We start from the raw sequence: 24,193 nt of genomic DNA on the forward strand, positions 1-24,193 counted from the left end.
TTGTAGGTTTAGCATGATCCTTTATTCTAACGGGAAAAGGTGGTTTCTCAATATAAGCAGTAGGAACAATAGGATCAACATTATAAGTAATAGTTTCTTCTTCAACTTTAATAGGTTCAACTACTTTAACTTCAATGGGAGGATGATACTTAAACCATTTCTCCTTGGGGAGATCAACACGAGTCGCAAAAGATTCACAGAAAGAAGCTACTATCTCAGAGTCAAGTCCATATTTAGTGCTAAAATCATGAAAAGCATCGGTATCCATAAAAGATTTAACACAATCAAACTTAAGGTTTATACCTGACTCTTTACCTTTGTCAAGTTCCCAATCTTCAGAGTTGCGTTTAATTATTTCCGATAAATCCCATTTGAATCCAATAACCTTCTTCATATAGGAACCAGTAAAAGAAGTATCGAGCATGGATCGATCATTATGAGAAAGCCGAGCATAAATTTTTTGAATAATGATTTCTCTTGAGAGCTCATGATTGGGGCATGAATATAACATTGACTTAAGCCAAGCCCAAGATTGAGAGATACTTTCTCCTTCACGAGGCCTATATATATGTATATATATATAATTCCGATCACGATGAACCAGATGCATTGGATAAAACTTCTGTTGAAATTCCAATTTCAATCTGTTGTAGTTCCATGTTCCAATATCATCCAATAGCCTATACCATGTCAATGCCTTTACCTTCAAAGATAAAGGGAAGACCTTCTTCTTGACAACATCCTCGGGCATACCTGCAAGCTTAAATAATCCACAAACTTCATCCACATAGATTAGGTGCATATCAGGATGTAATGTTCCATCTCCTGCATAAGGATTAGCTAGCAGTTTCTCTATCATACCCGAAGGAATTTCATAATAAATATTTTCAGTAGGTGCAGTAGGTTGAGGAGCAACTAATTGTGGTTATGGTCGAGGTGAAGATACCCCGAACAAGCCCCTCAAAGGATTATTTTCCATAGTAACAAGTGACAGTAAATTTCAGCACACTATATAAAGGTTTCCTTACCAAGTTCCACTTACCAAAGGCTCTTCACTCCCCGACAACGGCGCCAGAAAAGAGTCTTGATGACCCGCAAGTATAGGGGATCTATCGTAGTCCTTTCGATAAGTAAGAGTGTCGAACCCAATGATGAGCAGAAGGAAATGACAAATGGTTTTCACCAAGGTATTTTCTGCAAGCACTGAAATTATCGGTAACAGATAGTTTTGTGATAAGATAAATCGCAACGGGTAACAAGTAAATGAAGTAATTAAAGTGCAGCAAGGTGGCCCAATCCTTTTTGTAGCAAAGGAAATGCCTGGACAAACTCTTATATAAAGCAAAGAGGTCCTGAGGATACATGGGAATTAATGTCAAGCAAGTTTTCATCATGCTCATATGATTTGTGTTTGTTACTTTGATAATTTGATATGTGGGTGGACCAGTCCTTGGGTGCTTCCCTTCCTGGGACAAGCCTCCCACTTACGATTAACCCCTCTCGCAAGCATCGGCAACTACAAAATAAGTATTAAGGTAAACCTAATGCTACCTCTTGAGCACTGCGTTGGATTTCCTTGAAGAGGAAAGGATGATGCAGCAAAGTAGCATAAGTATTTCCCTCAGTTTTTGAGAACCAAGGTATCAATCCAGTAGGAGGCTGCGCACGAAGTCCCTAGTACCTGCACAAGACAAATAACTCCTCGCAACCAACGCGATAAGGGGTTGTCAATCCCTTCAGGCTCATTTACGAGAGTGGGATCTGATAGATATGATAAGATAATATTTTTGGTATTTTTGTGATAAAGATGCAAAGTAAAATAAAAGCAAAGGAACTAACTAAGTATTGGAAGATTAATATGATGAAGATAGACCTGGGGGCCATAGGTTTCACTAGTGGCTTCTCTTGAGAGCATAAGTATTTTACGATGGGTGGACGGATTATTGTTGAGCAATTCACAGAATTGAGCATAGTTATGAGAGTATCTAGGTATGATCATGTATATAGGCATCACATCCAAGACAAGTAGACCGACTCCTGCCTGCATCTACTACTATTACTCCACTCATCGAGTGCTATCCAGCATGCGTCTAGAGTATTAAGTTCAAGAAAACAGAGTAACGCCTTAAGCAAGATGACATGATATAGAGGGATAAATTCATGCAATGTGATAAAAACCCCATCTTGTTATCCTCGATGGCAACAATACAATATGTGCCTTGCTGCCCCTACTGTCACTGGGAAAGGACACCGCAAGATTTAACCCAAAGCTAAGCACTTCTCCCATTGCAAGAAAGATCAATCTAGTAGGCCAAACCAAACTGATAATTCGAAGAGACTTGCAAAGATAACCATTCATACATAAAAGAATTAAGAGAAGATTCAAATATTATTCATAGATAGTCTTGATCATAAACCCACAATTCATCAGTCTCAACAAACACACCGCAAAAAGAAGATTACATCGAATAGATCTCCACAAGAGAGGGGGAGAACATTGTATTGAGATCCAAAAAGAGAGAAGAAGCCATCTAGCTTTTAACTATGGACCCGAAGGTCTGAGGTAAACTACTCACACTTCATCGGAGAGGCTATGGTGTTGATGTAGAAGCCCTCCGTGATGGATGCCCCCTCCGGCGGAGCTCCGAAAAAGGTCCCAAGATGGGATCTCGTGGATACAGAAAGTTACGACGGTGGAATTAGTGTTTTGGCTCCGTATCTGATCGTTTGGGGGTACGTAGGTATATATAGGAGGAAGAAGTACGTCGGTTGAGCAACAGGGGGCCCACGAGGGTGGTGGGAGTTCCTGGGGGACGTAGGCGCGCCCCCTACCTTATGGCCTCCCTATTGGTTGCTTGACATAGGGTCCAAGTCGCTTGTGTCTTGTTCGGTGAGAAAATCACGTTCCCGAAGGTTTCATTCCGTTTGGACTCCGTTTGATATTCCTTTTCTTCGAAACCCTAAAATAGGCAAAAAAAACAACAATTCTGCCTGGGCCTCCGGTTAATAGGTTAGTCCCAAAAATAATATAAAAGTGGATAATAAAGCCCAATAATGTCCAAAACAATAGATAATATAGCATGGAGCAATCAAAAATTATAGATACGTTGGAGACGTATCAAGCATCCCCAAGCTTAATTCCTGCTCGTCCCCGAGTAGGTAAATGATAAAAACAGAATTTTTTGATGCGGAGTGGTACTTGGCATATTTTCAATGTAATTCTTCGTAATTGTGGTATGAATATTCAGATCCGAAAGATTCAAGATAAAAGTTTAATATTGACATAAAAATAATAATACTTCAAGCATACTAACAAAGCAATCATTTCTTCTCAAAATAACATGGCAAAAGAAAGTTATCCCTGCAAAATCATACAGTCTGGCTATGCTCTATATTCACCACATAAAATATTTAAATCATGCACAACCCCGATGATAAGCCAAGCAATTGTTTCATACTTTTGACATTCTCAAACTTTTTCAATCTTCACGCAATACATGAGCGTGAGCCATGGATATAGCACTATATGTGGAATAGAATGGTGGTTGTGGAGAAGACAAAAAGGGAGAAGATAGTCACACATCAACTAGGCATATCAACGGGCTATGGAGATGCCCATCAATAGATATCAATGTGAGTGAGAAGGGATTGCCATGCAATGGATGCACTAGAGCTATAAGTATATGAAAGCTCAACAAAATAAACTATGTGGGTGTGCATCCAACTTGCTTGCTCATGAAGACGCAGGGCATTTTGAGGAAGCCCATCATTGGAATATACAAGCCAAGTTCTAAAATGAAAAATTCCCACTAGTATATGAAAGTGATGAAATGAGAGACTCTCTATTATGAATATCATGGTGCTACTTTGAAGCACAAGTGTGGTAAAGGATAGTAACATTGTCCCTTCTATCTTTTTCTCTCATTTTTTTATTTGGGCCTTTTCTCTTTTTTATGGCCTATTTTTTTTTAATTTTTCGTCCGGAGTCTCATCCCGACTTGTGGGGGAATCATATTCTCTGTCATCCTTTCCTCACTGGGACAATGCTCTAATAATGATGATCATCACACTTTCATTTTCTTACAAATCAACAATTACAACTCGATACTTAGAACAAAATATGACTCTATATGAATGCCTCCGGCGGTGTACCGGGATATGCAATGAATCAAGAGTGACATGTATGAAAGAATTATGAATGGTGGCTTTGCCACAAATACGATGTCAACTACATGATCATGCTAAGCAATATGACAATGATGAAGTGTGTCATAATAAACAGAACGGTGGAAAGTTGCATGGCAATATATCTTGGAATGGCTATGGAAATGCCATAATAGGTAGGTATGGTGGCTGTTTTGAGGAAGGTATATGGTGGGTGAGGGAGTCCTGGATTAGGGGGTGTCCGGATAGCCGGACTATACCTTCGGCCGGACTCCTGGACTATGAAGATACCAGATTGAAGACTTCGTCCCGTGTCTGGAAGGGACTTTCCTTGGCGTGGAAGGCAAGCTTGGCGATAAGGATATGTAGATCTCCTACCATTGTAACCGACTTTGTGTAACCCTAGCCCTCTCCGGTGTCTATATAAACCGGAGGGTTTTAGTCCATAGGACGAACAACAATCATACCATAGGCTAGCTTCTAGGGTTTAGCCTCTCTGATCTCGTGGTAGATCTACTCTTGTACTACCCATATCATCAATATTAATCAAGCAGGACATAGGGTTTTACCTCCATCAAGAGGGCCCGAAATTGGGTAAAACGTTGTGTCTCCTGCCTCCTGTTACATCCGCCTAGACGCACAGTTCGGGACCCCCTACCCGAGATCCGCCGGTTTTGACACCGACATTGGTGCTTTCATTGAGAGTTCCTCTGTGTCGTCACTTTTAGGCCCGATGGCTCCTCCGATCATCAACGACGATGCGATCCAGGGTGAGACTTTTCTCCCTAGAAAGATCTTCATATTTGGCGGCTTTGCACTGCGGGCCAATTCGCTTGGCCATATGGAGCAGATCGAAAGCTACGCCCCTGGCCGTCAGGTCAGATTTGGAAGTTTAAACTACACAGCGGACCTTCGTGGAACTTGATCTTTGACGGATTCGAGCCTCAGCCGAGCGCGCCGCACTTTCACGATGGGCATGATCTAGCTCTGCTGCCGAACAGTGCCCTGGAGGCCGCACCCGCATCACCTCCGACCCTTAATTCGGAGCCAACTGCGCCAATCAAGGATGGGTGGTTGGACACCGCCTCGGGGGCTGCAATCTCTACGGCAATCGAGCTGAACACCAGCCCTATTCTCTGCGAAGCCCGTGACTCAAAGGAGTCAGACACCTCTCCAGACTCCGAGCCCTCCGCGCCCCTACCGATCGAACCCGATCGGGCGCCGATCATGGAGTTCACCGCCGTGGACATCTTTCAGCACTCGCCCTTCGGCGATATTCTGAATTCACTAAAGTCTCTCTCTTTATTAGGAGAGCCCTGTCCAGACTATGGTCAACAAGGTTGGGATGCGGATGATGAAGAAATTCAAAGCCCACCCACCACCCACTTCGTAGCCATTGTCGATAATTTAAACAACGTGCTCGACTTCGACTCCGAAGACATCGACGGTATGGACAACGATGTAGGAGATGAACATGAACCAACGCCTATAAGGCACTGGACAGCCACCTCATCTCATGATGTATACATGGTGGACACACCCAAAGGAAGCAACGACGAGGAACACAGGGATGCAACGAGGGATAGTTCAATCGAAAAGCAATCAAAGCGGCGGCGTAAGCGCCGCTCCAAGCCCCGCCTCGACAAAGACAGCAGCCATATAGACCCAGGCATAGAGCAGGACGAACCGGCGGACGACGAACATGCCTTCGAGCAACCGTCCAAACAGGGCAACTTGGATAAACAAACCGAACACCCCGTCCCCGGCGAAAACAACAGCCCGGATGACCTTATGCCGGATAGGCTCATGGAGCAGAAGAACCTCCACGAAGGGCTCGTCGCCACTGCACGTAGCCTGAAAAAGCAGAAGCGGAATCTCAAAACTGCGGAAGATGCACTCAGAATTAGATGGAGCAAAGTACGCAACACCGCAGACAAATATGGCGGCAGTCGCCGCACAAAAAGCTATCCAAAGCGAAAGCTATTGCCTGAATTTGACGAGGAGGCCATAGAGCCCCCGCAGTCAAAAAATAGGAAAGCCACCCGGTCGGATAGACGACCGCATGGCCAGCATGGAGCGGCAAGCGGCGACGCACACAAGCCGGCACGCGATCCACCAAAGGATCCGCATCAAAAAGATGGCCTAGCCAGATCTATCTACGGGCCAAGAAAGCAAGCTCTAGTAAGCAATGCAACACAACAGATATCCGAACATCACGGCACACCCAAATACAAGGGTGCCGCACACCCCCTATGTTTCACCGATGAGGTGCTGGACCATGAATTTCTAGCGGGATTCAAGCCCGTAAACATAGAGGCGTACGATGGAACAATAGACCCTGGGGTCTGGATCGAGGATTATATCCTCCACATACACATGGCCAGCGGAGATGTCCTCCATGCCATAAAATACTTACCCCTCAAGCTTAAAGGGCCAGCCCGGCATTGGCTCAAAAGCCTTCCCGAAAACACCATTGGAAGTTGGGAAGAGCTCGAGGATGCTTTCCGGGCAAATTTTCAAGGGACCTATGTCCGCCCTCCGGATGCAGACGATCTCAGTCACATAACTCAACAGCCCGGAGAGTTAGCCCGGAAATTCTGGAACAGATTTCTTAGTAAAAAGAATCAGATAGTCGACTGTCCAGACGCCGAAGCCCTAGCAGCTTTTAAGCATAACGTTCGAGACGAATGGCTCCCCAGACACCTCGGCCAGGAAAAGCCAAGAACAATGGCCGCATTAACAAGCCTCATGACCCGCTTTTGCGCAGGAGAGGACAGCTGGCTGGAAGATGTAGCACCAGCGCCCCAAATACATCCGAAGTTAGGGGTGGAAACGGAAAACCCCGACGCAGCAAGTACCAGCGCCGGAATAAGGGAAACAGCCCAAAGAGCACGGCGGTCAACGCCGGATTCAAAAGCTCGCGGCAGAATCAGAGAAAGCCACCCCTCAAGGATAACAGGGACGAGCTATCCAACTTAAACAAAATCTTGGACAAGATATGTCAAATACACAGTACTCCCGGGAAGCCTGCGAACCATACCCACAGATATTGTTGGGTTTTCAAGCAATCCGGCGAACTCAACGCCGAACACAAAGGGGCTCGACACACCAAGTGAGGACGATGACGAACCCCACAAGCAGAGCACCAGGAAACAAAAGGATTTCCCACAAGAAGTCAAAACAGTAAACTTACTTCACGTGACGAACAGAATGGCGCCAACAGAGATACGCGCCATACGGCCTATCCAAAAGGAGTCTCGCCAATGGTTGTTAAAACCGATCACCTTCGACCATCAGGATTACTCTACAAGTATCCGGAACGTAGGCGGGACTGCCTTGGTATTAGATCCAATAATCGGTGGACTCCACTTTACAAATGTCCTGATGGACGGCGGCAGTGGTCTACACCTGCTATACCAGGACACAATCCGCAACATGGGGATAGACCCAACAAAAATTCGCCAGAGCAAAACCTCCTTTCAAGGGGTAATGCCAGGCCAGGATGCCCGTTGCATGGGTTCTCTCCGGCTAAAGTTATGTTCGGCTCCCCCGATAACTTCCGTCGCGAACAGCTAACTTTCCACATCGCCCCATTCTCAAGTAGCTATCAAGTACTGCTGGGACGCGAAGCTTTTGCTCGCTTTAACGCAATTCCGCATTATGCATCTCTTACGCTTAAGATGCCCGGTCCACGAGGCATCATATCATTAAAGGGAAAACATTGAGTGTTCCTCCCACGCGGAAGACAGTGTGGCTGCCTTGACAGCCCAACAATAAAGCGGCTTCACCAGCCAAAGCACCTAAACAGGTCGTCAAGACCACGGACACGGCTAGACGAGTCCGGCATAAACATACAACTGATAAAGGCTTAATAGCCGTATGCCTCTGTACTAGGGGCTCCGCGCATATAAAACAAGAGAAATAAAGCTCAATTTTACCCATTTCAATTTATACTTCGTTTATTTAGTATAACTCATGTTCGACATGATCTTTCCTAAACTAAGTTCCTCTCTTTTACAGATGAACACCGTGCTACACCCGTCCAGGATACGGCACAACGGAGACACGGGCGCAGACATGCAGCAGGGACCCGTTCCAAGGATTCTTTTCAGATTAAGACCCTGCGTAAACCTTTTTTACTGTCTCTTGTTAATACACATCCCCTGGTTTCTTGGTATAACCAAGGAGGAGGCTGGCGTTTTGGCATGTCGCCACGTCAGAGTTTTGCGCGTACGTGGACACTAGGGGCTTATTACTAAGGGCGTTATCCCGCCCGCCCTCATAAAGACCGAATACCTTAGGGAGTGTTCAGCATCGCGAGTTTGGCCTTATATGCATCAACTCCGAATCATGTCTTTGGTCAAATGTTGGGTTTGCCCGGCTCCTGTGTTTTCTACCTTACGTTCCGCTCTATCGGCTAAGGCGGCACCATGAGAACTACTGCGATTGTGCCCCGGTTCGGCCAGGCGAGCACCTCAGTAGAGAAAGTCGAAAACTGACTATCATGATATAGCGTGAGACTGGTCAACCACTCGATGACTTACCGGAATCTTTAGGATTCCTCCGCATTAACGAAGGGCCGCTTCCCGTCCAGGCACATACGCGCCCCGAGTTCGGGCGAGCGAAGGCGCCACCTGGGGCTATATAAGTAGCCTCACTGTCAATCTCCTATGGCTAAGTGAAAGTGATAAAGCATCATAGTCCAATTGCCTAGTTCGCTGCGCTATCACCTCTTTGTAGGACCAAGACGTTGGATCAAGTGTGAAAACGCGCCTTCTGCGAACACCCCCGCATTATGTGCATGGGGGCTGAAGCCGACGACTGCCATCTTTCAGATTATATATACACATATGTTAAACGGCCACACAGGAGGTATTATAATACTTGCAGGCACAAGTATAAAAAGCTTCTACAATTTATCAAAATATTGTTTTACAATAATATATGCTATTCGAATATAGTATCCTTCGAGCACTGCGTCTCTATTAAACGAGCGCCTTGCAGAACTTCCTGAAAATAGTGCTCGGCAGGTACTCGACTTCCATCCGAGTCTGGGGATGCAATAGCGGTGGCCTCCATTTCCGCCCAGTATGTCTTCACACGGGCAAGAGCCATCCGCGCACCCTCTATGCACATGTAACGCCCTCGATGCGGCTATATCTCCTACGTGTCGAAGCACGACTTAGAGGCATAACCGCATTGAAAGCAGTGTCGCAAGTAAGGTAATCTTCACAACAACCCATGTAAATAGATAATAGGGGAAAAAGGTACATAGTTGGCTTACACTCGCCACGTCACACAAATACATGAATAACATTACAATCATCCAATACACTCATGGTCCGACTATGGCACCACTACTGATCATCTTGGAAAGACACATAGTAACGGCGAGAGTCTTCGTCGAACTCCCACTTGAGCTCAAGCGCATCATCTGGAACGGAATCATCGGTCCCTGCATCTGGTTTGGAAGTAATCTGTGAGTCACGGGGACTCAGCAATCTCGCATCCTCGCGATCAAGACTATTTAAGCTTATAGGTAAGGCAAGGTAATATGTGGAGCTGCAGCAAGCGACTAGCATATATGGTGGCTAACCTGTTCGCAAAAGAGAGCGAGAAGAGAAAGCAAAGCATGAACGAAGAACTATGATCAAGAAGTGATCCTAGAACAACCTACGTCAAACATTACTCCAACACCATGTTCACTTCCCGGACTCCGCCGAGAAGAGACCATCACAGTTACACATGCGGTTGATTCATTTTAATTAAGTTAAGGTTCTTGTTATCTACAACCGGACATTAACAAATTCCCATCTACCCATAACCGCGGGCACGGCTTTCGAAAGTTCAAATCCCTGCAGGGGAGTCCCAACTTAGCCCATCACAAGCTCTCACGGTCAACAAAGGATATTCCTTCTCCCGAGACATTCCGATCAGACTCGGTATCCCGGTTCTACAAGACATCTTCGACAATGGTAAAACAAGTCCAGCAACACCGCCCGAATGTGCCGACAAATACCGATAGGAGCTGCACATATCTCGTTCTCAGGGCACACTCAGATGAGACTAGCTACGAGTAAAACCAACCCTCAAGTTTCCCTGAGGTGGCCCCGCAGGCAGCTCAGTTGGACCAACACTCAGAGGAGCACTGGCCCAGGGGGGTTTAAATAAGATGACCCTTGGGCTCCGGAAACCCAAGGGAAAAAGAGGCTAGGTGGCAAATGGTAAAACCAAGGTTGGGCATTGATGGAGGAGTTTTATTCAAGGCGAACTGTCAAGGGGTTCCCATTATCACCCAACCGCGTAAGGAACACAAAATCCGGGAACATAAAACCGATATGATGGAAACTAGGGAGGAAAGAGTGGAACAAAACACTAGGCAAAAGGCCGAGCCTTCCACCCTTTACCAAGTATATAGGTGCATTAAGATAAACAAGATAATATGGTGATATCCCAACAATAAACAAAGTTCCAACAAGGGGCAAACTCCAATCTTCACCTGCAACTAGCAACGCTATAAGAGGGGCTGAGCAAAGCGGTAACATAGCCAATCAACGGTTTGCTAGGACATGGAGGGTTAGAGGTTTGACATGGAAATTTGGGAGGCATGATAAGAAATTGGTAGGCATCATAGCATAGGCATAGCAAAAGAGCGAGCATCTAGCAAGCAAAGATAGAAGTGATTTCGAGGGTATGATCATCTTGCCTGCAAAGTTGTCAGAGTTGACTTGATCCTCGTAAGCAAACTCAACGGGCTCCTCGTTAGCGAACTCGTCTCCCGGCTGTACCCAAACAAGACAAATAAGCAAAAGGAACACAATCAACCACGTGCAATGCTCGAACAACATGATGCAAACATGGTATGCTATGCGGGATGCGGTATGTGATGCATATGAAAGATTTGACAAATAATTATTGAACCTGGCCTCAACTTGGAATTCCAAGAGTGCCACTGGAAAGGTGAGGTGATTTCGGTTGAAATCGACATAAAGATCACCGGAATCGGATGCACGGTTTGGAAATGGCAAGCAAAACAAATATGGCACCGGTCTGCAATAAACACCAAATAGCGATCTAAATGCATCAAGATAGATATGCTACAGCACTCAAACATGACAACAAAATACATGGCAGGGATCCACTCATGATGCTTGAAAAAAGATGAACACTGAGCTATGGCTAATTCATCCATTAACAGGTTCAAACAAGCATGGCAAAAATGCAAACGATAACAGGTTTCAGACTTAGTGAAATTAACACGAGTCTGGAATTTAACATCAGGTAGCACACTTTGGAGCATGAAAACTATATGCTACAGGAACTTAACATGGCAAAGCAACACATGAAATGAAGCTACTCAAAGCACTTAACAAAAGTCCCTTAGTGACCTTGAGCCAAAAGGGATGAGATAATACAATTGCAAGCATGTGAACATGGCAAAAACATAATCAGATTATAGACTTAGTGAAAAACTGGAGCATGCAAATCAGTTAGTGAGTAGGCATGTTGACGAGCTCGATGCACTCACTACAGAGCATGGCATGACAAACTAAGCATACACCCATCAATAATACATGGCATAGAAGCTAGACATGTCAAGAACAACAACATAGCAAGCACGGATCAATAACAACATCCTCGGCAAAATCGCTAACAAGTCAACAATCTGCCAGGATTCACGAAATAGCAAAAGTAGAGCTTGATTGACTCAAGCTAGGGTGCTCCATAATTGCAAACAAATACATGTATGGATAGAGCACCACAATGTTAACAAATCATCCTTACTGATCATCCTCAAAAGAGGCCCGGATCACTAGGAAACAACATGAACATGTGGCATATTGACAAAATCAGATAAAGGACTACTTTGCAAGCTTGTGCTAGTCACCACACATGAACATATGGCATATTGACAAAATCAGCATTAACGAATGCACTACTTTGCAAGCTTGTGCTAGTCACCACACATATCACAAAAATACATGGTAAGCACCTCTGTAAAGATGGCATGGCATATAACAAAACACATGTAGAGCTCAGGAGCATATCATGCACACATTAATCATGGCAAAAATGACAAATAGCTATTCGAGGCAGCAGATCTGACAATTTTATCATATAGCCCTCTTCCAACAGCATTTCGGGCACCAAGATGAGGTAAAATGAAAATGATGCAATGAGACGAAATGATGTACTCTCTGAGATGAACATTTTGATATGCTACACGCTCAAATCGGAGCTACGGATGCGGAGTTACGACATGATGAAGTTGCAAGAAAAATTAGGGTTTCGGGGCAAAAGTCAACCCGCAGGAGCAAAACTCCAGATCTGGATCGGGTCTTGCACTGTAGCACGCACTGTTCACCACCGAAGTTGAGGTCGCCGACAATGGCGTCGTGGTGGCCGTTCTTGGGGGGAGCTCGCCGGAGGAAGGGCGAGGTCGCCGGATCCGTGCGGAGGAGGAGCGGGGCGGCGACGGGGTGGACTTCGCGGCGTCGGGGGCGGCGAGGAGGCGAAGTCCGGCGAGGGGCGACCGCACCGGAGGTCGCCAGCGATGGAGTACGCGGCGGCCGGAGTGGCGGAGGAGCAGGGTGGCTCGGGCGCGCTCGACCGCACTGGAGGAGGAAGGAGATGGGCGGCGGCGGAGCCGCACTGGGCCGCGGGGGCCTAACGCAGGCCAAGCGGGCCGCGCGCGGTGGTGCCAGCGGGGAGGACACGTGGCGGACCACTAGTGGCTGGCGGGCGGCGGCGCGAAACGTCCGGCGCGGACCGGACGTGTCCGGCGCGGACCGGACGTGTCCGGCGCGTCGATGGAGCGGGGCTAGGGTTAGGGTTGGAGTGGATCCGGGATTTTCGGAGGAGACCTATTTATAGAGGTAGGAGGACCTAGGTAGCTCCAAATGAGGTGCGGTTTTCGGCCACGCGATCGTGATCAAACGCTCTAGATGATGGAGGAGGGTTTGGTGGGTTTTGGGCCAAAATGGAAGGGTGTTGGGCTGCAACACACACGAGGCCTTCTCGGTCCCTCGGTTAACCGTTGGAGTATCAAACGAAGTCCAAATGGTATGTTACTTGACAGGCGGTCTACCGGTAGTAAACCAGGGCCACTTGGCAAGTCTCGGTCCAATCCGGAAATGTTTAACCCCACATACGAAAAGAGGTAGAAAGGACCACCGGAGGAGATAGGAGCGCCGGAATGCAAAATGGACAATGGGGAAAATGCTCGGATGCATGAGACGAACACGTATGCAAATGCAATGCACATGATGACATGATATGAGATGCATGACAAAGGCAACAACACACGGAGTCAAAAACCCAAACCCGAGGAAAATAAAATAACTTAGCGCCGGAAACGACAAGAGTTGGGATACATATAAGGTAAATTACATCCGGGGTGTTACAGCACGCTGACCTCTTCATCGCATTGATATGCGGCGCCGCACCAAGGAACTGCTGCACCAAGTTGAAATAACTTTTCGCCTCTGGCCTCTCTGGCCACAGATGACTCATGACATACTTCATGGCGAGTCCGGACAACCTATTTAGCTCGGCCCATTCGGCCAAACGATCGGCTAATGACAGTGGACGCTCCGGATTGTGGAACTGCGACCAAAAGAGCTTTTCCACTTCGCGATCTTCTTGATCCCGGAAGTGTTCGGCCGCATCTGCGGCACTCGCTGCCAAATCCAGACAGGTGTCCGCCGTACTCCACATCCGGTCTAACGGAGCATGTTTAGGATCACAGAACTTCCTCCGCAACATAAAGGGCATTCCAGCCGCGATCTCTCCGGCCTGACGCAGCTCCTCCTTCATAGCTCTCATTGCAGAGCGAGCCTCCCTGGCATCGGAAATGGCCTTCTCCAGGTCCATATGTTCCGCCCGATCTTCTTTTTCAAGAAGCTTGCAACGGTCAACAGCGTTCTTCAGCTTCCCGGCCATCTCGGCCATTTCCTTCTTGCTTCGACAGTGAGCAGCCTATTCGGCTTTAAGCTCTTCAATTGCCTTTCCGGCAGCCGCATCACTTTTCCTGGCTTGCTCCTTGGCTCGGGCAAGTTCCGCCCGAAGATTCTCCATGGCAGCAGCACCATCTGCATCAAGCGCACACATTGTAAGATACTGGCATAAAGCTCCTCTTACCAGGTGCCGCCGGAGGAATTACATACCTTGTGCCTTGTCAAGCCGGTTGTTGACAAGCGCGAAGTCGGCATCTGCCACGTCAAGTTGCCGCTTTAGCTCGGCAAATTCATCAGTCCGGCTTGCCACCGGACACTTCGCCACCTATGTATGAAGGCGGCATATTAGACCTGGGATTATGATCCTCTGCGCGCCGTCACTTTCGACAACGCACAGAGTCTCAGGGGCTACTATCTACACAGGGCGCATCTTATTTATGCGCAACTGTCCAAAAAGGGTACATTATTTCACGTACCTCAAAACCTGTCAGTAAACTCCTGATGGCCTCGTGCAATCCACTCTCTGCGGATGAAATCCTCTCAATCACCGTACCCATCAATGTACGGTGCTCCTCTGAGATAGATGCTCGCCCTAGCAGATTCTTCAGCTCCTCCGACCACGCACCAGACGGCGCCGGATTCGTCCGATGGCCCTTTTCGAAGGCCGGATGCTGAGGGCTTTGGGGGGCCATATGACTACCTTCCGGCCCTGCCGGATTCGGAGAAGCCCTCCACGAGGATACCTCAGGGTCGCCCCCTCGCAAGGCGGTACGGCAGGGGGAGGCGTTCCGCTCTCCATCATCTCCGGAAGAAGACCCCCCGAAGACGAGCTCTGCTGAGAAGGGCTAAGGTCCGAGCTACAATGTAAATTTTCGATTACTTTTGTCAGATATAAATCAAGGATTTCTCTCGTTTCTTAAAAAGAAAACTCCTATCTAGTTACGGCTCAGTGGAGGGCTGATCCCCTTGAGGGCATAATTTGGCCGAAGTATCCCCCAGCATAGGACCGTCTGGCGAAGATTTCTTCCCCCGCTTTGAGGCCATGGTCTCCGGGTCTTCAGAGGCGGTCCTCTTCTTCCCCCGAGGAGAGGAATTTTCGATTCCTCCCTTCCGGACAACCTCCTTCGAGGAGGCTGTAGCTTCCTTGTCCCCTCCCTCGCTTTCCTTTGAAGGCACAACCTCCAACATCCTGACTAGCACGGGACCCGGCGTGGTCTCGGGGAGGGGGGCCGGACACCTGATTAGCTTTGCTTTCGCTATCCACTCCTGTTTAAAGGACAACTCTTTTAGGGGCAATTTTATGATAAATATACGGATAGCGAGTCCGGGCACAAGGGTACTTACTTGAGTATCCGGACGATTGCAGCTCAGACCTATGTCCTCCGTAGAATCCGGACACACTACTTGTGGTCCGAAGAACAATTTGTACATCTCCATGGGCGTCATGCCAAGAAAATGTTGGAGAACTCGTGGTCCCTCCGGGTTGAACTCCCATGGGCGGAGGGGGCGACATTTGCATGGCAGAACTCAGTGAATTAACATAACCTACGTCACCACGACCAGACTGATGTCTCTTTCTAGGAGATCTCAGATGTGGCCCTGCAACAGGGGCACGTCCTTTGCTGACCCCCAGTCCAGCCCCTTATTGACCCATGACGCCAGTCGTGGCAGGGGACCTGAGCGGAAAGCAGGCAGCGCCACCCACTTGGTGCTCCTGGGAGCTGTGATATAAAACCACTCTCGTTGCCATAAGCTGGACTCCCCTTGAAAAGAGCCCTCGGGCCATGGAGCACCAGCATTCTTGCTTATAAAAGCACCTCCGCACTCCGCGTGCCGTCCCTCGATCATCTTCGGCTCTACTTTGAAGGTCTTGAGCCATAGTCCGAAGTGAGGAGTAATACGGAGGAAGGCTTCACACACGACGATGAATGAGGAAATATGGAGGATGGACTCCGGAGCTAAGTCGTGAAATTCCAGCCCATAATAAAACATGAGCCCCCTCACGAAGGGATCCATCGGGAAGCCTAGCCCCCGAAGGAAGTGAGACATGAAAACCACGCTCTCACCAGGCTTGGGAGTGGGAATGACCTGCCCTTGAGCAGGCAGCCTACGCGAGATTTCTCCAGTCAAGAACCTGGCCTCTCTCAACTTCAGCACGTCCTCCTCTGTGACAGAGGAGGGCACCCATCGGCCTCGAAGGTCGGAACCGGACATTGTCGAAGGTCCGAAGCGCCTGAAATCTGGAGCCTTGGGTGTTGGAACTCAAGGCGAAGGGCGAACTCGTTTGAGATTGAAAGAAAGGAGTAAGGCCTTGGTCTCTTTATAAGAGGTTGAATACCAAGGGCCCTCCCCGTGACCATTTGGGACTCGCCTTTGATCGAGAAAACATACCAACGGGTACGGTTGGGTTACCCATGCCCATATTGATGAGAATCCCGGAATAAGGGGACACGATCTCTGCTTTGACAAGACGTGCCAAGGAAACCGCCTCGCTAAACGCGCTGAGGTGGGACAGTAAAACGATTCGTATAAAGACTTGGCCGTGGTGTGATGTCACGGAATACGTCAGCAGATTAGATTTGTGTAAATATTATTCTCTCTATGGCAATATGTGGAAACTTATTCTGCAGAGCAGGACACTACCTTTGTGTTCAAAATCTTCTATGAAGTACTTGGAGGAGGAACCCGCCTTGAAGTGTCGGACACAATCTGCGCGCCGGACTTGTCATCATTGAAGCCTGGTTCAGGGGCTACTAAGGGAGTCCTGGATTAGTGGGTGTCCGGATAGCCGGACTATACCTTCGGCCAGACTCCTAGACTATGAAGATACAAGATTGAAGACTTCATCCTGTGTCCGGAAGGGACTTTCCTTGGCGTGGAAGGCAAGCTTAGCGATACAGATATGTAGATCTCCTACCATTGTAACCGACTCTGTGTAACCCTAGCCCTCTCCGGTGTCTATATAAACCGGAGGGTTTTAGTCCGTAGGACGAACAACAATCATACCATAGGCTAGCTTCTAGGGTTTAGCCTCTCTGATCTCGTGGTAGATCTACTCTTGTACTACCCATATCATCAATATTAATCAAGCAGGACGTAGGGGTTTACCTCCATCAAGAGGGCCCGAACCTAGGTAAAACGCTGTGTCCCCTGCCTCCTGTTACCATCCGCCTAGATGCACAGTTCGGGACCCCCTACCCGAGATCCGCCGGTTTTGACACCGACAGTGGGTGTATGATACCGGCGAAACGTGCGCGGTATTAGAGAGGCTAGCAATGGTAGAAGGGTGAGAGTGCGTATGATCCATGGACTAAACATTAGTCATAAAGAACTCATATACTTATTGCAAAAATCTACAAGTTATCAAAGAAAAGTATTACATGCATGCTCCTAGGGGGATAGATTGGTAGGAAAAGACCATCGCTCGTCCCCGACCGCCACTCACAAGGAAGACAATCAAAAAATAAATCATGCTTCGACTTCATCACATAACGGTTCACCATACGTGCATGCTATGGGAATCACAAACTTTAACACAAGTATTTCTCAAATTCACAACAACTCAACTAGCACAACTTTAATATCACCATCTTCATATCTCAAAACAATTATCAAGTATCAAACTTCTCATAGCATTCAACACACTCATAAGAAAGTTTTTACTATTCTTGAATACCAAGCATATTAGGATTATTTAAGAAAATTACCATGCTATTTAAGACTCTCAAAATAATCTAAGTGAAGCATGAGAGATCAATAGTTTCTATAAAAAAATTCCACCACCGTGCTCTAAAAAATATAAGTGAAGTACTAGAGCAAAATTATATAGCTCGAATGATATAAGAGAAGCACATAGAGTATTCTAACAAATTCCAAATCATGTATGGATCTCTCAAAAGGTGTGTACAGAAAGGATGATTGTGGTAAACTAAAAATCAAAGACTCAAATCATACAAGACACTCCAAGCAAAACACATATCATGTGGTAAATAAAAATATAGCTCCAAGTAAAGTTGCCGATAGAAGTAGACGAAAAAGGGATGCCTTCCGGGGCATCCCCAAGCTTTGGCTTTTAGGTGTCCTTAGATTATCTTGGGGGTGCCATGGGCATCCCCAAGCTTAGGCTCTTGCAAGTCCTTGTTCCATAATCCATCAAATCTTTACCCAAAACTTGAAAACTTCACAACATAAAACTTAAAGTAGAAAATCTCGTGAGCTCCGTTAGCGAAAGAAAATAAAAGACCACTTCAAGGTACTGTAATGAACTCATTATTTATTTATATTGGTGTTAAACCTACTGTATTCCAACTGCTCTATGGTTTATAAACTATTTTACTAGCCATAAATTCATCAAAATAAGCAAACAACACATGAAAAACAGAATCTGTCAAAAACAGAACAGTCTGTAGTAATCTGTAGCTAGCGCATGATATGGAACCCCAAAAATTCTAAAATAAATTTCTGGACGTGAGGAATTTATCTATTAATAATATGCAAAAATAATTAACTAAATATCACTTTCCAAATAAAAATGGCAGCAGGTCTCATGAGAGCTAAAGTTTCTGTTTTTTACAGCAAGATATCAAGACTTTCCCCAAGTCTTCCCAACGGTTCTACTTGGCACAAACACTAATTAAACAAAAAAACATAACGAATACAGAGGCTAGGTAAATTATTTATTACTAAACAGGATCAAAAAGCAAGGAATAAAAATAAAATTGGGTTGCCTCCCAACAAGCGCTATCGTTTAACGCCCCTAGCTAGGCATAAAAAGCAAGGATAGATCTAGGTATTGCCATCTTTGGTAGGCAATTCTTCGATGAGGCATCACCATCATTAGGGATTTATTTATTTTTATTGATTATCAAAATTTTAGGAACAAGATCGAAAAATTCATTTGTAACAAATGGTTCCTTAATGATAGCAAAAAGATTAGGATGAATGCTTATAGATTTTAGATTCGCAGTTTCCTTACTAGAGGATTCGCCCTTATTTTTAGGAACATACATAAGTTTGGCAAATTTAGTAGGAGGACTTGGAGTATTCTTTACGGAAGAAAAGGCGGTTCCCAAGTTGGTAATAATACTCTCAAGTTTATCGATTCTAGTGGAATCCTGATTTATTTTCTCATTAACTATAGGTTCCTTTTCTTTAATATTTCTCAAAGTGACTCCTACTTTAGATCCATATTGAGTGATTCAATTGTGGATCTTTTTATCCAAATTTTCAATTAAATCTACAGTAGCAACCTTATTTGCAATAATTTCGAGTCTTTGCATTACATGCTCCAAAGTTAACATAGTTCCATTAACCAAAAGAGGTGGTGAGCCAAACAAATCTATCATAGCATTATAGGAGTCAAAAGTATGGCTACCCAAGAAGTTCCCTCCGGTAATGGTATCAAGGATATATCTGTACCAAGGAGTAACACCTACATAAAAATTGTGAAGAAGAACGGAAGTAGATTGCTTCCTGGTAGATCTATTTTGAGCATTGCAAATTCTATACCAAGCGTCTTTTAGATTTTATCCCTCCCTTTGTTTAAAATTTAGAACTTCATTATCGGGAGACATGAGAGGATAAAGGACTAGCCATAACGACAAGCAAACGGAAAAGAGACGAACGGAAAAGAGAGGGGAGATAGGGAGAGAGAGAGGGCGAATAAAACGGCAAGGGTGAAGTGGGGGAGAGGAAAACAAGAGGAAAACGAGAGGCAAATGGCAAATAATGTAATGCAGGAGATAAGGTTATGTGATGGGTACTTGGTATGTTGAATTTTGCGTAGACTCCCCGACAACGGCGCCAGAAATTGCTCGCTGTCGGGAGTCAAATCTTGACTTGCGCGAACCTCCCCGGCAACGACGCCAGAAATTCTTCTTGCTATCTCTTGAGCACTGCGTTGGATTTCCTTGAAGAGGAAAGGATGATGCATCAAAGTAGCATAAGTATTTCCCTCAGTTTTTGAGAACCAAGGTATCAATCTAGTAGGAGGCTGCGCGCGAAGTCCCTAGTACCTACACAAGACAAATAACTCCTCGCAACCAACGCGATAAGGGGTTGTCAATCCCTTCACGGTCACTTACGAGAGTGAGATATGATAGATATGATAATATAATATTTTTGGTATTTTTGTGATAAAGATGCAAATTAAAATGATGAAGATAAGTAACTAAGTATTGGAAGATTAATATGATGAAGATAGACCCGGGGGCCATAGGTTTCACTAGTGGCTTCTCTCAAGAGCATAAGTATTTTACGGTGGGTGGACGAATTATTGTTGAGCAATTCATAGAATTGAGCATAGTTATGAGAGTATCTAGGTATGATCATGTATATAGGCATCACGTCCAAGACAAGTAGACCGACTCCTACCTGCATCTACTACTTTTACTCCACTCATCGACCGCTATTCAGCATGCATCTAGAGTATTAAGTTTAAGAAAACAGAGTAACGCCTTAAGCAAGATGACATGATGTAGAGGGATAAATTCATGCAATATGATAAAACCCATCTTGTTATCCTCGATGGCAACAATACAATACGTGCCTTGCTGCCCCAACTGTCACTGGGAAAGGACACCGCAAGATTGAACCCAAAGCTAAGCACTTCTCCCATTGCAAGAAAGATCAATCTAGTAGGCCAAACCAAACGGATAATTCAAAGAGACTTGCAAAGATAACCAATCATACATAAAAGAATTTAGAAAAGATTCAAATATTATTCATAGATAGTCTTGATCATAAACCCACAATTCATCGGTCTCAACAAACACACCGCAAAAATAAGATTACATCGAATAGATCTCCACAAGAGAGGGGGGAACATTGTATTGAGATCCAAAAAGAGAGAAGAAGCCATCTAGCTAATAACTATGGACCCGAAGGTCTGAGGTAAACTACTCACAATTCATCGGAGAGGCTATGGTGTTGATGTAGAAGCCCTCCGTGATGGATGCCCCCTCCAACAGAGCTCCGAAACATGCCCCAAGATGGGATCTTGTGGATACAGAAAGTTACGGTGGTGGAATTAGGGTTTTGGCTCTATATTTGATCGTTTGGGGGTACGCAGGTATATATAGGAGGAAGAAATACGTCGGTGGAGCAACAGGGGGCCCACGAGGCTGGAGGGCGCGCCTGGGGGGGTAGGCGCGCCCCCTACCTCGTGGCCTCCCTGTTGGTTGCTTGACGTAGGGTCCAAGTCTCCTAGGTCTTGTTCGGTGAGAAAATCACGTTCCCGAAGGTTTCATTCCGTTTGGACACCGTTTGACATTCCTTTTCTTCAAAACCTTAAAATATGCAAAAAAAACATCAATTCTAGGCTGGGCCTCCAGTTAATAGCTTAGTCCCAAAAATAATATAAAAGTGGATAATAAAGGCCAATAATGTCCAAAACAGTAGATAATATAGCATGGAGCAATCAAAAATTATAGATACATTGGAGACGTATCACCTAACCATAGCATGAAACATATGGATCCAAATCGGCCGCTTACAAATCAACACATAAACTAGGGCTTAAGCTTATGTCACTCTAGCAACCCATCATCTACTTATTACTTCCCAATGCCTTCCCCTAGGCCCAAATAATGGTGAAGTGTCATGTAGTCGACGTTCACATAACACCACTAGAGGAGAGACAACATACATCTCATCAAAATATCAAACGAATAACAAATTGACATGATTACTTATAACAAGATTTCTCCCATGTCCTCAGGAACAAATGTAACTACTCATGAAACATATTTATAATCAAGATCAGAGGAGTATTAATTATCATTAAGGATATGAAAATATAATCTTCCACTGAATAAACCTACTAGCATCAAATACAAGGAGTAATCAACACTACTAGCAACCCACAGGTACCAATATGAGGTTTTGGGACCAAGATCGAATACAAGAGTTGAACTAGGTTTTGAGAGGAGATGCTGCTGGTGAAGATGACGATGGAGATTGACCCCCTCTCGATGAGAGGATCATTGGTGATGACGATGGCGATGATTTCCCCCTCCTGGAGGGATGTTTCCCCGGCATAACAGCTATGCCAGAGCCCTAGATTGGTTCTGCCTAGGTTCCGCCTCGAGATGGTGGCGCTTCATCCCGAAAGCTTCCTTCTGATTTTTTCTAGGTCAAAACACACTATATTGCTAAAGATGGGCACCAGAGGCCTCCCAGGGTGCCCACAAGGTCGGGGGCGCGCCTAGGGGGTAGGGCGCTCCCTCCACCCTTGTGGCTAGGTGGGGGCCCCCCTCTGGTACTTTCTTCGCCCAATATTTTTTATATATTCCAAAAACATGCTCCGTGAAGTTTCAGGACTTTTGGAGTTGTGCAGAATAGGTCTCTAATATTTGCCCCCTTTCCAGTCCAAAATCCCAGCTACCGGCATTCTCCCTCTTCATGTAAACCTTATAAAATAAGAGAGAATAGGAATAAGTATTGTGATATAATGTGTAATAACAACCCATAATGCAATAAATATCAATATAAAAGCATGGTCAAAATGGAGGTATCACACATATTCCTAAGGTTAACTCGAGTTCCGGAACCATATGAATACATACAATGGGATTCCAGCAGAGCACCTTTTGTTCCGAGATTTCACTCTCTCTCTCTCTCTCTCACACACACACACACGTGTGCGTAGACATTGTTTCTCTCTTCATTTTTTTCTGGCACTTGCATGCACACCGTTTGTTTATCTCCATGATACTTTAAGTATGGCTCGCACACATGCTATCAACCTATCCCTTAATATAGATATGTGTCACACAAACTCCTTCTCCCTATATCTAAGTTTCATCCCCCCCCACACCCACACACACACACTTACCTACACCGAAGGAGTAGGGTGACACCTCGATCTTGATACTAATCTATCTACTGGCTTCTCTCTCAAACACACACACACACTACCTGACACCGAAGGAGTAGGGTGGCACCTTGATCTTGACAGTAATCTATCTACTGCCTTCTCTCTCAAACACACACACATACACACACTCTCTCTAGTTGTGCCTCTGTGCCTACCACGCGCACATTGTCGATACATCTTTCTCTCCCTCCCCCTCCCCACCCCCAACAATGAGAGAAGAAGGGTGAGAACTCGATCTTGATCTTAATCTATCAATTGGTTTGTCTCTGAAACACACACACACACACACTAGTTGTGTCTTTGTGCCTCGCTCAGACACACTCGATACATCTTTCTCTCCGTAGCCCCCTCGATATGTAGACTTCTCTCTGAAACACACGCACACACTAGTTGTTTTTACCGGCCTCATGTGATAGTTTTCACCCTGTTTTCTGTTAATTAACTAGGCAACCTTTTCTTTGTTACTACTAGTGAATCTAAAATCATTTGGGGCAGACATAAAGTATATCACTTCAACCGAATTATCATAGTAACTATTTTAAAAGAAACTAGCTAGATGCCCATGCGTTGTACGGAACATCAATATGCATTTGTATGAGTAGTTTATCTTGTGAGAGAAAAGGATGAACGAGGGAAGGCCTTATTTGAAATGTGTAGAGGGGTGTGGGTATCTTTTTGCAAAATTGCCATAATTTCCTTCCTATCCGTTAGATATAAATCCGACAGCCTATATTGCAGGATGGAATGCACACCATCATCACCAGCTCTGTTTTCTACTCCCTTCGTTCCTAAATATTTGTATTTTTAGAGATTTCAACAAGTGACTACATACGAAGCAAAATGAGTGAATCTACACTCCAAAATATGTCTACATACACATCTGTATGTGGTATTCCATTTGAAATATGAAAAAGACAAATATTTAGGAACAAATGGAGTATAAGAGTAGGCATAGGGATATATCTCCAGCACGGTCCACAAAAAAATGTGCTGGACTGGTTAGTGCAGGATGCTCGCAATGCGATGACCTGAGTTCGAATTCTATCTTTAAGTTTAGATTTTTTATATAATATATTATTTAATATATACTTCTTTCGCTACTGTACTGACAGTGGAACCCACAGAGTACTTAGAATACAAGATTAAGGATGGATTTGTTTCTTTTTAACTTTCTGTACGAACCTGTAGCCACCCTGCA

The sequence above is a fragment of the Triticum urartu genome, chromosome 6A (genome assembly GCF_056163025.1).
Source record: "Triticum urartu cultivar PI428250 chromosome 6A, HENAU_Tu73, whole genome shotgun sequence".
In the NCBI taxonomy this organism is placed as follows: Eukaryota; Viridiplantae; Streptophyta; class Magnoliopsida; order Poales; family Poaceae; genus Triticum; species Triticum urartu.